Consider the following 13644-nt stretch of genomic DNA (forward strand, 5'->3'; position numbering starts at 1 on the left):
CTGTTGCCTCCACCAATTTGGGTTCCGGTACCCTGTTCTGCCAACCCCTCACCCTGTATCTCCTGGGCATATGGGGTTCCTTCTGTCCTCGCGTTTCTGGGCCTTTCTCTGTGTTCCTTGCTTCCTTTCTCCTCTGTTCCAGTTCCTTTCTTGCTTTCCTTTCCGTTCCTTCTCCTCTCTCTCTCTGCTGTTTCTGGCCTCCACTCCAGGCCTGCCTCTGGAGCTGGGCCCAGACTGAGCCACAGCTCCCTGTCAGCCCTCTCTGGCTGAACTCCTCTCTGAACTGGCTCAACTGACTGACTGACTGACTACTGTCCTAAGATGGTGCCCACCTTATATACCTCCTTCTAACACCCGAGCCCAGGTGACTAGCAACCAATGGGCTCCTACCTATGCCCAGAAACCCACCCCTATCTGCTCCTACACCACTGGGTATTCCACCCCCCGCCCCACTCCAGCCAGGGACAGATGCTGTCGTGCCTGCACTTCTGTCTAGTGGGAGCACCGTTGACCTGTCCCTCGGAAATGGGGTGTGTGTGGTGCATGCAGCTAAACGAGTCCTGGTCCACACTCCATCCTTACCCGGGAGTGGAATACCACACCTCTGGTTTGAGGTGCAATACCCCTGTAGCAGCCGAGCCCTCGGGGTGCTACATATACAATGAACATTGCTTTACAATTCTTAAATAGAATCAATCTATATGCAAAGTTCATAATTTTTTAGATCCTTTTGCAAACTTTAAAACCCCTTCATGACCTATGACGTATAGGTACGTCATAGGTCGCCTCCCCCTCTTTCATCAGCGCCCCTGTCACATGATCACAGGGCACTGGTGGGTTGGCATGACAATCAGGGGTCTGCAGAAGATCCCAGTGATTGTCATTACCAATCTGCTTTGAGCGCCGCCCAGTGGCCCGCGTTCATAGCAGATGGGTATTTCTGCTACGCATAGATCAGACAATCGCAACTACAAGTCTCCTAAGGAAACTATTGAAGCTAGTGAAACAAAGTAAAACATTTGTTTAAAAAATATATAAAAAAATGTAAAAAATGTAAAAGTTCAAATCACTCTCCTTTACCCCATTAAAAGTAAAATAAAATAAAAAATATACATATTTGGTATCGCCACGTTCAGAAACACCCAATCAAAATATAAAAAGAGTTAATCCGATCGATAAACAGCGTATTGAAAAAAAAAAGTAAACGCCAGAATTACGTTTTTTTGGTCACAGCACATTGCAATAAATTGCAATAATGGGCCATCAAAACATCGTAAACACCCCAAAATGGTATGAATAAAAACGTCAGCTCGGCATGCAAAAAATAAACCTTCACCCAGCCCCAAATCCCGAAAAATAGAGATGCTCGGGTCTCGGAAAATGGTGACATTTATTTATTTATTTAATTACAAACTTTAGATGTTTTTTTCTATGAACTCATAATGACCTGGAGAATCATAATGGCAGGTCAGTTTTAGTATTTTGTGAAAATGGTAAATAAAAAACCCATAAAACAATTGTGGAATTGCACTCTTTTTGCAATTTCACTGCACTTGGAATTTTTTCCCATTTTCGGTACACTATATGGTAAAATCATTGATATCATTCAAAAGTACAACTCGTCCACAAAAAAACACGCCCTCACACTGCCATGTAGACGAAAAAATAAAAAAGTTATGGCTAGGAAGAAGGGGAGAAAAAAACGAAACCGCAAAAATGGAAAATCCCAAGGTGGTGAAGGGGTTAAGTGTATGTGTAGCACCCTGAGGATTCGGCTGCTACAGGGGTATTGCACCTCAACCCAGAGGTGTGATATTCCACTCCCGGGTAAGGATGGAGTGTGGAACTGAGCTCGGTAGGCTGCATGCACTACACACATCCCATTTCCGAGGAGCAGACCGACGGTACTCCCACTTAGAAATGTGCAGGTACGACCGAGTCTGTTCCTGGCTGGAGTGGGAGGGGGGTGGTACATCCCAAGTAGTGTAGGGGCAGATAGGGGGAGCAGCCTGGGTAAAGTTAGGAGCTCATTGGGTGCTGGTCACCTGAGCTCACACATAGAGGGTGTATATAAGGTGGGCACCAACTAGAATCAGGGTCAGACGCAGAGAGTCAGATGCAGAGAGGATCAGCTGCAGAGAACAAGTCAGGAGAGGAGAGAAGGGACCCAAGAACCCAAATCAGAGCACCGGGTGAGGAGTCAGCAAAAGGGTACCGGAACCCAAACTGGTGGGGGTAAAAACAATCCCCAGCCAGAGACCGGAGACCGTGGGCAGTGTCTGCCACGGTCACCCACCACATTCACCCCGAAGGCACACCACATGAAGGGTCAGGGAACCCAGGGCCAAGGGTGTCCCAACAGAAGGCCCGAGGGAGCTGGACCTAGGTGGATCACTGGTGGGGACGGCTGAAGAAAGGACAGAGGGAGAGCTCAGGGCCACGCTCCGGACTTGTTTGGGGGTTGGCTGGATCCAGGACCTGGTGGACGCAGCACGGCTCGGGTGGTCACTAGCAGCTGGAGTGACCAGTACAACATCTGCAGTAAGTAAACACCCTTAACTGCACAACCCGACTCTGTCTTCACTGCCGTCTGCACTACACCACCACAACCCCCATCCTCTGCGCCTGTCCCCTCTGAGGCTATACCCCTCCCGTTGGGGGTTATTTCACCAAGCTGCGCACCCACCATCAGCCTCAGCGGACCCTGCTGCAGCGGCGGCCACAGTGACCGCATCACAACGGGTGGCGTAGTCGACACAAAAGAACTTTAGTAACATCTGTAGAACTGCCACATCACACTGAGCTTGACGCCCTGGGCACGGGGCCGGGTCACAGCCGCTCGGAGACTACAACCCCCCATCTGATCCGGTGCCGGGTATTCCCCTCAAAAAGGAATATGTCCCAGGGGGCGCGTCAACTTTGGCGTAGTCGGCAGGATTACGTGCCCGCAACACCCGGGTACTGCGTGCCTGAAGAAAAGTGCAAGTTTACCTCAGAAAGAAGTCTCCCGCCGGTTCCGGAGGGTCCACGCCATCGGACTCCATCACCAGTCGTTTCCCGCCGATTGTCCGCCATTTCCAGCTTGTTCCCGCCATCTGCAGAGTTTCCCGCCACTGGGCGACGCTTCCCGCCAAAACCGCAGATTTCCCGCCTTGGAAGAGCAGCGGACGCCATTATGGGCGTGCCAAAGGAGGGCAAGAGGCCGCCTCCCATCGTGGGCCAGGACAGAAAATGGCGCCAAAAGTGGAGGCCGCCCCCACCGGCAGAGACTGTGATGCTGGAGGTGTCTGTCAGCGTGAAAGAACTACCCCTGGAGCTGACAGTCACCGAGTTGCCCCGGGACCGCCCTCGAAGTGGGAGGAGACGAAAGAGAAGAGAAAAGATGGGTGCCGCTTGGAGCAGTCTGGAGCGAGCGCACCCGGAGGCAAGAAGCCTGGAGAGGAGTAGCAGAGAAGCTCACCCGGAGATGTCCAGAGAGCAGAGCAGCACCGGCCCGCTGGCCAGGAGCCTGCTGGAAGAAGAGCAGAGCAGCACCGACCCGTTGGTCAGGAGCCTGCTGGACACCACGACCCCACTAGGCCTAGTGGAGGTCCTTGCACAGCTCCCCCGAGACCGGGAGTGTGCGCAGACTGCCCTGGAGGGCCTCGCACGGAGGATGGCCCGGGTACAGCGAGAGACATTGGCCGAGTGGAGCCGAGAGATGGCCCAGCAAACCAAGACCCGGAGCACGCCAGCCAAGATGAGGAGACAGACCGCCTCTGAGGATGGCGCGGGAGGACCCAAGGCCGGAGACGGCGCCGAGAAGGGAGCCGAACGCATGGAGGCAGGTAAAGGGGACGTCTATACCCCAAACCAGGACACCGCCCACCTGCCCCAGCTCCCCGTCGCAGAGCCCGAAAGTCCCCCTGCTGTGCCCGAAAACGCCATGTCACCGACGCAGACTAGGCCCCAACCGGAAGCCGCCGCCGCGACCCCTGTGACGTCACGCGCCTCGACCCGGGGCGTGACAAAGCAGGAAATACCACCAGCCTGGTCGCAAGGCCTAGTACCCCCGGGCGCCGAATCACCAACAGCGCCCCCTACCTCCGCGGAGCCTCCGGCCTGGCCGCAAGGCCAGGTAGCCCAGGGCGCCGCCGTCCTAACGGTGCCCTTCACCTTCCAGGTGCCCCAGGCCTGGCCGCAAGGCCTGGGCAACCAGGGCGCCACCACCACCGCGCCCGCACCCGTAAAACCAAGGGTGCCGCGTCTGGGAGAGGACTTGTTTGCCCAGCACACGTGGCCGGACGGGCAGCCTTTCGTCTGGCCCCAGAAGTATTACGAACTGAAGCACCAGAGGAGGGTTGGGGCCATGTGTGCACCCCTGATTCCGGCTCCGAAGCCCGTAATAAGGATCTCGCCCCCGCTAGCGGAAGCACAGTTTGAGTGGGACCCCACCGGAGAAGATCTAATGGGGTTCACTCAGGAAACTAGGGCAGCTGCAGCAGAGCGTGCGGAGTGCTGCCGCCAACAGCTCGAGGAGTTTGCGAGGGAGCGGAGAGAGAGGCGGGTCCGGGAACAACAGGCCCAAATAAGGAGCGCCGAGCAAAAGAGTCGGACCAGGAGGGACCCCCGTGCAGCGCACAGTCCCCGTACCACCGGGACTGTAATCAAGTTCAACCAGCAGCATGGGTGGGGCTTCATTCCAGACAACAACACCCCCGGCGACGTCTTTGTCACGCGCAGAGACGTGGAGTCCCATCTGCCGGAGGGGCACAGAGGTCGTGACCTTTATATCGGGGACGAGGTCACCTTTACCCGGCACAAGTGTGCCAAAGGACCTTACGCCCTCCATGTGCATCGCCTGACAGAGGAGGAGCTGCGATGTGAGGAGGAAGAGCAAGAGGATCCGGACGGGTCTGAAGCTGAGATCCCCAAAGAAGGAGCAGGAGGAAGACGTTGTTGAGTACAGCGGAGTAGGTGCTGTAAATAGTTACCCGATCGGGGTATAAAGAAACTGTTACTGCAAATATAGTCCCCGTTGGGACCAGCTGAGTGAACTGTTTACCCGTTTACCCCTTAATCCCACAGGCTGAGGACTGTGAGCAGCCATTCCCTTTCCCTCCTTACCTGGCCGAGGACTGAGAGCGGCCAACTTCCCCTGTAAATAGTTGCGCGTCCTAAAGCGCCCCCTACCGGTTTTATAGGAAAACCAGTTTTTCTAAGAGACTGTCGCACTTTTCCCGGACACACGTTGCACAGTGTCCGGAGGAGGAACCAGAAACAAGAGACGACGAGAATGTTATATGAAAAGTTTTATATATATATAATGTTTTATATGTTTTATATGTTTATAAAAATTTGTATGTTTTGGTGATGTTTTATGTCTTACAGCCCGAGGACGTGCTGTGATTTACCAGGGGGGAATGTAGCACCCTGAGGATTCGGCTGCTACAGGGGTATTGCACCTCAACCCAGAGGTGTGATATTCCACTCCCGGGTAAGGATGGAGTGTGGAACTGAGCTCGGTAGGCTGCATGCACTACACACATCCCATTTCCGAGGAGCAGACCGACGGTACTCCCACTTAGAAATGTGCAGGTACGACTGAGTCTGTTCCTGGCTGGAGTGGGAGGGGGGTGGTACATCCCAAGTAGTGTAGGGGCAGATAGGGGGAGCAGCCTGGGTAAAGTTAGGAGCTCATTGGGTGCTGGTCACCTGAGCTCACACATAGAGGGTGTATATAAGGTGGGCACCAACTAGAATCAGGGTCAGACGCAGAGAGTCAGATGCAGAGAGGATCAGCTGCAGAGAACAAGTCAGGAGAGGAGAGAAGGGACCCAAGAACCCAAATCAGAGCACCGGGTGAGGAGTCAGCAAAAGGGTACCGGAACCCAAACTGGTGGGGGTAAAAACAATCCCCAGCCAGAGACCGGAGACCGTGGGCAGTGTCTGCCACGGTCACCCACCACATTCACCCCGAAGGCACACCACATGAAGGGTCAGGGAACCCAGGGCCAAGGGTGTCCCAACAGAAGGCCCGAGGGAGCTGGACCTAGGTGGATCACTGGTGGGGACGGCTGAAGAAAGGACAGAGGGAGAGCTCAGGGCCACGCTCCGGACTTGTTTGGGGGTTGGCTGGATCCAGGACCTGGTGGACGCAGCACGGCTCGGGTGGTCACTAGCAGCTGGAGTGACCAGTACAACATCTGTAGTAAGTAAACACCCTTAACTGCACAACCCGACTCTGTCTTCACTGCCGTCTGCACTACACCACCACAACCCCCATCCTCTGCGCCTGTCCCCTCTGAGGCTATACCCCTCCCGTTGGGGGTTATTTCACCAAGCTGCGCACCCACCATCAGCCTCAGCGGACCCTGCTGCAGCGGCGGCCACAGTGACCGCATCACAACGGGTGGCGTAGTCGACACAAAACAACTTTAGTAACATCTGTAGAACTGCCACATCACACTGAGCTTGACGCCCTGGGCACGGGGCCGGGTCACAGCCGCTCGGAGACTACAACCCCCCATCTGATCCGGTGCGGGTATTCCCCTCAAAAAGGAATATGTCCCAGGGGGCGCGTCATATGGAGTGTGTGACAGAGTGACTGGTATGATATATGAGGGGAGGTATGTGTCACTCAGGTTGCTTTCCTGTGTGAACTAAAACCTAATAAAATTCTGCCAGCATGTTATATGCTGGGGGGATTAACTCTCTTAAAGGGTGTGGTTTTATGGGAATGGCAAAGAGGGTGGGAAGCCATCTCCCTACCTCCCTACCTCCCCTCAGGGTGTGGCTGAGCAAGGATTAAATGTTCAGTCAGTTTTTTTTCTCTGAACAGTGTGTGGCCTGGAGAGTGAAGTCTCCAGGCTGTGTTTGGGTGAAGCCAGAGAGCAACACCGGAGGACAGGTGTTTGCTGCGACTTTATCGTGCTACCCGGAGCGGACCGAGCCTCGCTTGATATTGGACTCTGTTATACCTTATCTTTTATTTTCCCGTTAATCCCGAGAGGGTCTGTTTATTTTTATGGGACACTGCTGGAGTTTACACTACAGAATAAACCAGCAGGAAGTTTAACCTGAACCGTGTGTCCTGTGTCTGCCTCTGGAGAGCCGTGCAAGTCCCTTTACCACAGTTGGTGTGAGAGTGCGTGCAAGATTCCAGGAACACGTATACCTGCCACAGAGACCGGTGGATGTCCTAGGTGAATGCCACCAGCCAGCCAGAGAAGTCCGGAAGCATGGAGGAGCTCATTAAGCACCTGGTGCAGAGCAACAACAGATGCACCAGCAGCACTTGCAGAGCCAGAGGCAGCAGAGCACTTGCAGAGCCAGCAGAGCATGCAGAAGCACCAGAAGATGAACAAACTGTTGCTGCAACAGATCCAAGTGCAGCAAAAGGCGCAGAAACAGCACCAGCAGGAGCAGCAACAGCAGATACCGCTTCTGGTGGATGCCATCCAGGGCAGAGCGACCGCCCCACCCCCAGGGCCGACTGATGACTCCCACATCAGAAAGGCGGTAAGACGGGCCATGCAAAAGATGACCCCCGGGGATGATGTAGAAGCATTTCTGACAGTCTTTGAGAGGGTGGCTGATCGGGAGAGACTTCCACCAGAACAGTGGGCAGAGGTTCTGGCGTCATATTTGTTGGGTGAACCCCAATAGGCATATTACGACTTGGCACTGCAGGATGCCAAAGAATATGTCAAGCTAAAGACAGAGATCTTGGCACGCCTGGGAGTTAATATGGCGGTGAGAGTGCAACGAGTCCACCACTGGGCATATGCCAGCGACAATCCCCCCCCCTCGCAGATGTTCGATCTACTGCATCTCGTTCAGAAGTGGTTGCAGCCAGAGTCCTCCACTCCGGCCTAGATGGGCGAGCGGGTGGTGATTGATAGATTCGTGCACTCTTTTCCAAAGTCAGGACAGACTTGAGTTGCCCAGGGCGATCCCCAGAATGCAGATGACTTCTTCGGCCTGGTAGAGAGGTACCAGGCGATTGAGAAGTCCCTCGGGAAACTGGATATAGTCATTTCTCCATACTGTGATACCCAAAAGGGGGTGGGTTCACCACGGAAGGGGTCTAGAGCCACCACTCGGGGGCATCACACTCCTACTGAAGGAGCCACAAAAACTGTTGCTAAAGATAAAGTCTGTTGGAGGTGTCACAACCCTGGATACGTAGCCGCCAGGTGTCATATGTCCCCTGAGCCCATGGACTGCAGCCTAGGCAGATGGGTCTCCTATTATGCTTATCCAGACTGCAGTGTAGACTGTCAACCCGGCAAGCGTGTGCCATGTCCGTTAATGGAGTAAAGGTGCTTGGATTGTTGGACTCTGGGAGTCTGGTGACCTTAATCAAAGCTACCCTTCCCCACCAGTTGATCCCTTCCAAAACTGTGGGCATTCAGTGCATTCATGGGGATGCCAAGGGCTATCCCGTGGCCACAGTAACAGTGGGAACAGACTGTAGTGCCCAGTCTCACGAGGTCGGGATGGTTAAGGACCTAATACATCCCGTCATACTGGGCCATGATTTTGCTTTATTTTTGGACTTGTCGGGGAAGGGAACCGGACTAAGTAGCGTGGGCAAAAGCCAGGTCCCTAGAGAAGACCCCCGACGAAGTCTCAAGTCGATGAGTTCCCAATGTGCGTCATTTCCGGCGATGAGGGGTGAGACGGTGACCGAGGAGGCTGACCTCCCTGAGTTAGATGTGTCCAGAGAGAACTTTGGGACTGCTCAAGTTCGGGACCTGACCTTAAAGGGGGCATTTTACCAGGTTACTGTATGTAATGGGGTTGCCCAAGAGCTGGAGGCTGATACCAGGTTTCCCCACTTTGCAGTTCAAGGGGAGTTGCTATATTGGGTGGCTAAACTAAGTGGTGGTGAAACAGTGGAGCAGCTCTTAGTGCCAGGGCCATACAGATAGAGGGTACTGGATTCACATGTTCTGGGGGGACATTTAGGGGTCGAGAAAACTCAGGAGAGGATTTTAAGAAGGTTTTATTGGCCGGGGTGTTACCGAGAAATTCTCATCTATTGTAGGTCCTGCCCCATCTGCCAAATAACCGTCCCCTCTTCCCACTTCCTAGTCCATTAGTTCCACTGCCAGTGATAGAGATCCCCTTAGAGAGGATTGCAATGGACCTAGTAGGGCCCTTAGTCAAGTCTGCCCGAGGCCACCAATACATTCTGGTGATCATGGACTATGCGACTCGGTATCCAGAAGCGGTACCACTAAGAAATTCATAAAGTAAATGTATAGCCAGGGAACTTGTCCATATATTTGCCAGGATCAGTCTGCTGAAGGAAATCCTAACGTACCAAGGGACTCCGTTCATGAGCAAGGTAATGAAGCAGCTGTGCAAGGTCCTCCAAATTACCCAACTGTGAACCTCCATTTACCATCGGCAGACAGACGGCTTAGTAGAGCGCTGTAACAAGATCCTGAAAGCGATGCTCAAGAAAGTCGTAGAGAAGGATGAACGTGACTGGGACTACCTGCTGCCCTTCCTACTCTTCTCGGTAAGGGAGGTTCCACAAGCCTCTATCGTTTTTTTTATCCGTTTGAGCTCCTGTATGGACGACATCCGTGAGGGCTTCTCTGGGAAGCCGAGGTTATGCCACACTGAAGCACCGTTGAACATGTCACCCAGATGCAGGAAAGAATAGCAAAAGTGATGCCGATCGTGAAAGCGCATCTCCTCCAGGCACAGGAAGCCCAGGCAAGGGTCTATAATTGATCGGCAAGGCTGAGGCAGTTCCAGCCCTGGGACCGTATTTTGTTGCTAATCCCTACAGTCGAGAGCAAGTTTTTGGCCAAATGGCAAGGTCCATACGGGGTGGTGGAGAAAGTCAGCGAAGTTAATTATAAAGTCCACCAGCCTGGCCAAAGAAAGCCACACCAAGTATACCATGTGAACTTGCTCAAGCCGTAGCAGGACCGGGAACCTGTGGAAACTCCTTGCCTGGGAGCTGCTCCCAAAAGCAATGTGGAAGAGGTCACTATAGCAGAGACTCTATTGCCGACCCAGAAGCAACAGTGTAGAGAATTACTACAGCGAAATCGGGAATTGTTCTCAGAGATGACGGGGCATACTCAGGTGGTAGAGCATGACGTGCTGACCGAGCCACATATAAGAGTGAATCTGAAGCCGTACCAGATTCCGGAAGCATGCTAGAAGGTGATCTCTGATGAGGTAAGAGGATGCTAGACTTCATTTTGATAGAGAAATGAAAGAGTGGGTGGTTGAGCCCAATCATCCTCGTGCCAAAACCCAACGGAGAGTGGAGGTTTTGTAATGACTACCGCTGGCTGAATGAGGTGTCCAAGTGTGACGCATACCCGATGCCCCACGTTGACAAGCTCATCGAGAGGCTTGGACCGGCAAGGTACATCACCAGTCTTGACCTGATGAAGGGCTACTGGCAGATCCCCATGTCCCAGACAGCCAAGGAGAAGACGGCTTTCTCGGCACCTGATCGGTGCTTTCAATACACTAGGAGGCCTTTCGGACTACAGGGGCCCCAGCCACCTTCCAGAGGGCTATGGATCGGATTCTAGCCCCACATAAGAAGTATGCCGCAGCCTACCTTGACTACATTGTAGTCTTTAGCCCAGATTGGGCTAGTCATGTACCTAAACTGCAGGCCATTCTGGATGCGCTGAGAAAAGCGGGATTTACTATAAATATGAGAAAATGTGCCATTGGGAAAGAGGAGGCCAAATACTTGGGCTATGTCGTCGGGAGAGGCGAAATAAAGCTGCAATTCAATAAAGTGGAAGCAATCCAGACCTGGCCGCAACCGCTCTCCATGAAGCAAGTAAGAGCATTTCTGGGAATGGTGGGATATTACCAGCGGTTTATCCTGAATTTTGCCATGAAGACCGCACCACTGACAGATCTCCTAAAAGGCACCAGATCAACCATGGTGAAGTGGACTGAGGAAACAGAAACCACGTTTCAACAGTTGAAGCTAGACTGTGTAAGCAGCCGGTCCTGGTCGCACCAGACTTTAAGAAAGAGTTTGTGGTCCAGACAGCCGCTTCAGAGGTTGGTCTAGGAGCCGTAATCTCTCAAGAGATAAATGGAGAAGAATATCCCATTTTCTATCTGAGCCAGAAACTTTCATCCTGCGGGAAGAACTAAGCAATAGTGGAAAAAGAGTGTTTAGCCATAAAGTGGGCTGTAGATAAGAGGAAGTTTAAGTCGGTGTCAGACCATGCCCCTCTGAGTTGGTTAAGGGAAAAGAGGGGTAAAAATGCCAGGGTAACTAGATGATTCCTAGGTCTTCGGGACTTTAACTTTCACATGAAGCATAGGCCCGGGAAGTAGAGTTGAGCGAATTTGTTCGGCAAATGTTCGAAAGTTTCAAATTCGGCACGAATATGGCACATTCAGATTCGCGATCACAAAGGCGAGCAAATTTTCTTAAAATCAGAAAAGTTTGACGAATTTGCACGGGACCGCAAATACAGGGCAACCACGGCGTTTTGAACAGTTTTGTTAGCATAGTGCAAGTGTATGATGAGCGGTGACATGTGCCAGGTGAGTGTGGGGGCTGTGGAGAGCTTAGAACAGGTCAGATCAGCGGCGCACTGTTTTTTTTTCTGTTTTTTTTTCCTGTGGGCGGTAACTTTAGCTCTGGAAAGCGCGGCCAGCCAGCCATAGCGCAGGAAGCATCTACACTGTCCAGACATAAGGGCTTCTGCAATTGGCTGCAGAAATCACATGTCCTCTCAATATAAAAAGCAGCCATGTTCCCTCAGCGCCATTATATACATGTCACTGCTGGAGACGACGCATCTCAGTGTTCTCCCGTGTAATGAGAGATATTAGCTAGATAGATGGGGGGGCTTGTGTGGTAGTCAGATAGTGTAGATAATTCCTGGCCTGTATACCTCTGCAACTGCTGGTGCAGCACATTTTTTGGTGTTCTTGTGCAAGTACTGAGATTCTGACAGAATCAGAGGGCCCATGCCATACAATAGTGCTGTGCACCGCTGGTATAGAGCTCCATGTCTCTGTATACCTTGAATCTTTTTTTGCACTGGCTAATGTGATCAAGAGCAGTGCATCTTTTCATTTAGTGGGGTTGAAATTGTGCTCTGCACAGTCTGCAGAGCTTCTTATTGCAGAGCACAAAATCTGTTTTTTTTTCTGCTGTTATTGTGATATTGAACGATGTGTGCACTAAAGTCTTTTTAGTGTCAGATACTATTTTAGTGGAGTTGAACTTCAGGCGGCCTCTCTTGTTACCCCCAGTCCAAAAAATATTTTTTTATGTGTTAAAAGTCATACAGTGCTATAAGCCAGCTACTACGTCAGTGGCGGTCAAATTCAGCTTGTACACACAGTCAAACCTATATACACTGCTCAAAAAAATAAAGGGAACACTTAAACAACAGAATATAACTCCAAGTAAATCAAACTTCTGTGAAATCAAACTGTCCAATTAGGAAGCAACACTGATTGACAATCAAATTCACATGCTGTTGTGCAAATGGAATAGACAATAGATGGAAATTATTAGCAATTATCAAGACAAACTCAATAAAGGAGTGTTTCTGCAGGTGGAGACCACAGACCACATCTCAGTACCAATGCTTTCTGGCCGATGTTTTGGTCACTTTTGAATGTTGGTTGTGCTTTCACACTCATGGTAGTGACGCGCCCCCTGGGACATATTCCTTTTTGAGGGGAATACCCGGCACCGGATCAGATGGGGGGTTGTAGTCTCCGAGCGGCTGTGACCCGGTCCCGTGCCCAGGGCGTCAAGCTCAGTGTTATGTGGCAGCTTTACAGATGTTACTAAAGTTCTTTTGTGTCGACTACGCCACCCGTTGTGATGCGGTCACTGTGGCCGCCGCTGCAGCAGGGTCCGCTGAGGCTGATGGTGGATGTGCAGCTTGGTGGGATAACCCCCAACGGGAGGGGTATAGCCTCAGAGGGGACAGGCGCAGAGGATGGGGGTTGTGGTGGTGCGGTGCAGCCGGCAATCAAGACAGACTCGGGTTGTGCAGTTAAGGGAGTTTACTTACTGCTGATGTTTCGGTCACTCCAGCTGTTAGTGACCACCCGAGCCGTGCTGCGTCCACCAGGTCCTGGATCCGGCCAACCCCCAAACAAGTCCGGAGCGTGGCCCTGAGCTCTCCCTCTGTCCTTTCTTCAGCCGTCCCCACCAGTGATCCACCTAGATCCAGCTCCCTCGGGTCTTCTGCTGGGCAACCCTTGGCCTTAGGTTCCCTGACCCTCCATGTGGTATGCCTTCAGGGTGGATGTAGTGAGTGGCCGTGGCAGATGCTGCCCACAGCCTCCGGTCTCTGGCTAGGGATGTTTTTGCCCCCACCAGCTTGGGTTCCGGTACCCTTGTGCTGACTCCTCACCCGGTGCTCTAATTTGGGTTCTTGGGTCCCTTCTGCTGTCCCCCTCTGGGTCTTTCTCTTTCTTTCTCCTCTCTCTCTCTCCAGGGCTGCTGTTTTCTTCTCTCTCCTCTCCAACTGACTTGTTCTCAGCGTCTGACCCTGATCTAAGTTGGTGCCCTCCTTATATATCCCTCTATGTGTGAGCTCAGGTGACCAGCACCCAATGAGCTCCTATCACTACCCAGACTGCTCCCCCTATCTGCCCCTACACTACATGGGATGTACCACCCCC

General features: G+C 52.4%; 1 protein-coding gene across 2 annotated transcripts in view; it reads right to left on the reverse strand.

Moving 5' to 3' along the window:
• Positions 1–13644, reverse strand: part of LOC141164416 (electrogenic sodium bicarbonate cotransporter 1-like) — a 766124-nt gene that overhangs the window by 234020 nt on the left and 518460 nt on the right. The window lies entirely within an intron of this gene.

This window comes from Phyllobates terribilis, unplaced genomic scaffold, assembly GCF_046119375.1.
Source record: "Phyllobates terribilis strain yellow unplaced genomic scaffold, ASM4611937v1 Scaffold_10__3_contigs__length_209671492, whole genome shotgun sequence".
Lineage (NCBI taxonomy): Eukaryota > Metazoa > Chordata > Amphibia > Anura > Dendrobatidae > Phyllobates > Phyllobates terribilis.